We start from the raw sequence: 6,000 nt of genomic DNA on the forward strand, positions 1-6,000 counted from the left end.
TGTTTTATATGCTAAGTTTGCTTCACCATTCGCTTCACCATTGACTGACTCGTCCACCTTGGGTCGGTTGGACTGTAGTTCGCGTGCTACACGAGTCCACGTAACTTCCAAATCAACAATATTCGCAGGTCCTTTTCAAAGAATAAGCAACAAATCAAAAGCGAAGCTGACAAATCAAAACTATTATGACATGTATACCCTTTCGGCAACACGTCAAATTCTATATTTAGACTGAGGGTAAACCCAGGATCTCCTGCCCAGATAGGTATTTCTAGCAAAGAACAAACATCCGCATTCTGCCAGTATATATAACACGGGGTGGTATACTGAGATAAAACACATACTCCGCCAGCATGTTTGGACAAGGTAAGCGAAATAACATTGTTCCTCACACTACTGATTACAGAATTTATTCCATTAAAAGAGTGAAAATATTGTCAGTCTGTGCATGTGTCATGCAACCACCGAGTGAAGAATAATAATGTTTTATCTATTTAAATAGGAATAGAATAGAAATAGGAATGACTTCAAAGAGATGAAATATGTTAGTAAATAAAAATGGCTTTCCATTCAGGTATCGACAGATAAATATGTATGTTTGACATTTTCATAACTGACTTGAAATTAACGGTAACGGTAAAAACGAGGCAACAGTTTCTTTCGTTTCATGGGACAGATTATTTTAAAAAAGCAATATTACCTATATCTGATATTGTTCAATCCAAAAGCCTAGGTTCGATCCCCAAATCTGAAGTCGATTGAAAGTGTCGTAAACCCGAAATAACACATACATTTGAACAAAGGCATGTACGGCTCCTACAATACATCAAAATACGTTTAACAAGTACACTATTTGTCGTTATGATATTTTTCAGAGAGTGGATCCAGACTTCAGATCCCCAAGCCAGATATTAACACTGGAGGCAGGGGATCAAGACCAAATGGTAAGGACGTTGTCACCATCAAATTAGTAACTGCTCGCTGGTGTGCGTGTCTTGATTGTCTGGTTCAGACTCGATTATTTACAGACCGCTGCCACATAGCTGGAATTTTGCTGAGGGCGTAAAATAAACTCACTTACTCACTCCATTAGAAGAGTTTGTCCCTTGGGCGGACCAGTCTAGTCCCGATTTGCCTTATCATCGTTGCTTTTTCAGCGCAAATTTTGTGATTTGATTTCACCACATTAGTAAACTACTAAGACATGCTTATATTTGGTCTCTCGTTGCGCATGAAGTTCACACATGGGTATAAACTAAACTACTGTTTAAAGCGACGTTACTCAAACACCTCACTCACTCTAAATAGTTGCCTTCATGAAGGTCTGTTAGCGACTTGTCTTGAGGTCAAGTGTATTACTCAATGGAACATCATCTATTAACCAAATTCAAATCTTAAACATGTTGTCTGTTGTAGTTCCGAATATTCCACGTCCAAAAAATGTACCCAACGTACCTGTGGCCAGTGAGTGAGCGAGTGAGTGAATATTTAACGTCACATCGGCAATATTGCAGCCATATCGTGACGAAAACAAGCCATACAATAAAAAGTAGAAACATTGTGAAGATTAAAACTTGTCGACGATGGACAGTAAAAAGACTAGAGAATTACAGTTATAAATATATAACGAGCACAAAGTTAAAATATTCCAATTAAAGAAGACAATACAATATAAAATACGGGCTATAGATCGCCAACAACTTAAGGTAGATCACCATACTAAGGCCCATGGGGACTTACATTACTTTTGCTACCTGCATGGACCCTAGCTGGATTTACACCATCCCTTCAGCCATTGGCGTTGATGCTGAGATTTAGGCATACATTAAAAACACAAAAATACTACGATTAAAAACCTGGTACACTTAAACTGACTTGAAATGTTTTGGGACTTACGTACCCTCGCAGGAGGACAATAATTTTACGCTACTTCAACCCCCTTTGATGGTACAGCCACTAACAATCTCAGTTACTAATTCAAGCTACCAATAATAAAACATATATCTATTTACAAATCACTTAACAATCTAATTCTTTTAAAAATGCAATATTTAAATGATACTGACATTATTAAAAAGATCCTTCATAGTCTTTTCTTTGAAATAGTTATCCCTTGTGATGGAATATTCAATGCAGTCAAGCAAGACATGCTTGACTGTGATTCTTTCATCACAAGGGATGCAAAACGGAGGATCTTCGCCTTTCAATAAATATTCATGAGTATATCTAGTATGGCCAATGCGACATCGCCGCATAATGACCTCTTCAAATCTGTACTGACAACCCTAGTAGGTGTAACCAGTGTAGGGTTTTATTGCATGTAATTTATTAATACCTACTTGGGTGTCCCACTTCTGCATCAGATCACGGATGTAGGTTCTAATGCTAGCTTTGTAATCAGAATATGGGATAAGAAGTGGTGTCACAGACTTAAAAAGATCCTTCATAGTTCTTGCTTTGAAACAGTTATACTTTGTGATGGACTATTCAACACTGTCAAGCAAGACATGCTTGACCGTGATTCTTTCATCACAAGGGATGCAAAACGGAGGATCCTCACCTTTCAATAGGTATGCATGAGTATATCTGTGTGGCCAATACGAAATCGTCAAATGATGACCTCTTTAAATCTGGACTGACAACCCAAGTAAGTGTAACCGATATAGGGTTTTATTTCATGTAATTTATTGATACCTACTTGGGTATCCCACTTCTGCTGCATTAGATCACGGAAGTAAGCTCTAATGCTAGCTTTGCAATCAGAGTATGGAATAAGAAGTGGTGTCAAAAATTTGTTGAGTGCTGCCTTCGCAGCAAGATCAGCCATTGTGTTCCCAGAAATGCCAGCGTGGCTGGGTAACCAACCAAAGACGATGTCGCATTGGCCAGTAGCAAGTTCATTGTACAATTCAATAATTTATAATAAAAGTGGATGTTTGCAAGAAAGATTTTTAATAGCCTGAAGACACGAAAGAGAATCGGAAAAGATGATATATTGTTTATATTTACGGTGTTTATTAATATATTTAAGAGCTGTTAAGATGGTGTTAGCTTCTGCTGTGAAAATAGAGCTGTTATTTGGTAATCGAAAAGATATTGTTCGGGATCCAATGACAGTGGCACATGCAACCGCGCCACCATCCTTGTACCCATCTGTAAATAAGGATTTGTATGTATTATATTTATTTCGTAATTGACTAAATTCTTGTTTATACTGTAATTCATTTGTTTCTGATTTTTTAAATGTAGTTAATGTTAGGTCAACTTGTGGCCTAACCAATTGCCAAGGCTGATAAGAAAGAAGACGGGAAGGAGATATAGTTTCAAGGTCAATGCCAACAGCAGAAATGAATGGTTTAATTCTGAAACCAAGCGGTGGAACAAGAGAAGGCTTTTTGTTATACAAATCCTCATAAAGAGGATTAAAGACACAGTTAAATGCAGGGTTAGACTCGTTAGAATAAAGTTTTGTTATATACTGCAAGGACAATTTTATATGGCGTTGTGAAAGAGATGGTTCATCTGCCTCGACGTAGAGACTGTCAACAGGAGAAGTTCTGAAAGACCCAAGACAAAGTCTTAGACCTTGGTGATGAACAGAATCTAATAGTTTTAAGTTGCTTGTGCAGGCGCCACCATATACGATGGCGCCATAATCAAGTTTGGAACGGACCAAGGATCGATATAGGTGTAGGAGGGTGGCTTGATCCCCTCCCCACTTAGAATTTGAAACAACTTTCAACAAGTCAAGCGCCTTCAGGCATTTAGTTTTAAGGGATTTAATATGCGTCAGAAACGTTAAATGAGAGTCAAAAAGTAAACCCAAGAACTTGGCCTCCTGAACAACTTTGATGGGAGTGCCACTGAGAAACAGTTCCGGGTCTTTATGCGGGTTATATTTTCTACAAAAATGTATACAATTAGTTTTGGATTTAGAAAATTTAAAGCCGTTTTCAAGACACCATTTATTTATTTATTTAAACACAGCTGCATTTGCCGTTTAATAGTATGCATATTCTTACCGCGACAAGAAATATTAAAATCACCCACAAAAAGTGATCCATCAATTGAATCATTTAAAAGCTTTGATAAACTGTTAATCTTGATACTAAATAAAGTGACAGACAAAATACTGCCTTGAGGGACACCCTGATCCTGATTATAATGGTCAGACAGGGTTGAACCCACTCGGACTTGAAATTGCCTGCCTCTTAAAAACTGTGATATAAAAAGAGGTAAACGACCCCTCAAACCAAATTCATGTAAATCCTTTAAAATGCCGTGCTTCCAGGTCGTATCATAAGCTTTCTCAAGATCAAAGAAAATTGATACAGCATGTTGTTTATTTACTATAGCATTTTTAACAAAGGATTCTAAACGTACCAAATGATCAATGGTACTACGATTTTTCCTGAAACCACATTGGATATTTGTTATAAGGTTATTGGTTTCAAGATACCAAGTTCATCTATTATTCACCATACGTTCCATGGTTTTACAGACACAGCTGGTTAGAGATATAGGCCTGTAATTCGATGGATCCGTATGATCCCGGCCAGGTTTTGGAATTGGGACTTCAATGGCATTACGCCACGAAGGAGGAAAATTTCCGGACGTCCATATTTGGTCAAATATATCTAAAAGTGTCATCAGACATGGTTCAGGCAAGTGTTTCAGGAGCTGATAATGTATATTGTCATCATCCGCTGCAGTGTCATGAGCTTGCTCAAGAGCAGTAAATAGCTCATGTAATGAAAACACTTCATTATAATCTTCACCGTTATTTAATTCGAAATTAAGTTTAGTCTTTTCCTGCTGTTTCTGATATCTCTGAAACTCGGGGACATAATTTGTCGATGAAGAGTTCTTGGCAAGAGTTTTGCCAAGTTTATTTGCAATTTTAGATTTGTCAGTTATTAAATTATCACCATCTTTAAGATGGTGAACAGCAGATTTTGAACCTTTGCCTTTTATTCTTTGAACCAAGTTCCACACCTTAGACATGGGTGTGCGTGAATTAATTTTGGAGACATATTTCCTCCAAGATTGTCGTTTGTTTTGTTTGAAGGTACGACGGGCCTTCGCATTGAGTATTTTGAATTTATTTATATTATGGACAGTTGGATGATGGTGGAAATAATGTTCTGCCTTTTTCCTCGCTTTTCTGGCTTGTCTACAGTCTGTATTAAACCATGGTTTCCGTACGTGTGGAGTTGTAGAGGATTTCAGTATACACTAATCAGCTATTTCCTTTAAAACGTCAGCAAAAATATGAATGGGATCAGGTACGTCACTGAAGCATTCAGGTCGTAATTTCGATTTACATATAGTTTGAAATAGGGGCCAAAATTCCATCTTGTATATGATGGAGAATCAGATGTTATTTCTGAAAAAATAGTTGGGAAGTGGTTATTTCCACAGAGGTCACTATGGACAGACCAATCAAATTCATTTAGGAGGTTAGAGTCTGCAAGAGACAGATCTAGAGAAGAATAGGTTCCGGTTGCAGGATGCAGGTAAGTGCTTGAATCATCATTGTATATACATAGGTCATTATTGGAGATAAAATCTTCCAGTAGTTTACCTTTAGTATTAGTGTTATTACTACCTCAGAGCGGGTTGTGACCATTTAGGTCACCCATAATAACACAGGGCTTCGGGAGTTGATCATAGAGTGACTGTAGATCAGTCTGCTGAAGTGCCCAAGAAGGCGGAATATATCGGAGCATAATGTAAATGCTACACCCAGAGTAAGTTGCACTGCGACAGCTTGAAGATTAGTTTTAAGTGTAACAGGGCTGTGAATAACATCCTGCCGTATAAGGATAGAAGACCCTCCAGTGGCCCTATCACCCAGAGGAGAGCAATGGTGATCGGCTGTAAACTGGCGTAAAGTAACATTATCCGTCTGTTTCAGATGCGTTTCTTGTAGACAGAATGCTGATAGCGTTAAATCCTGGACTAATAGCTGTAGTTCATTAAAATTAGTCCTCAGACCTC

This window comes from Haliotis rubra, unplaced genomic scaffold (genome assembly GCF_003918875.1).
Source record: "Haliotis rubra isolate DU_JTF1 unplaced genomic scaffold, ASM391887v1 Scf879, whole genome shotgun sequence".
NCBI classification, from domain to species: domain Eukaryota; kingdom Metazoa; phylum Mollusca; class Gastropoda; order Lepetellida; family Haliotidae; genus Haliotis; species Haliotis rubra.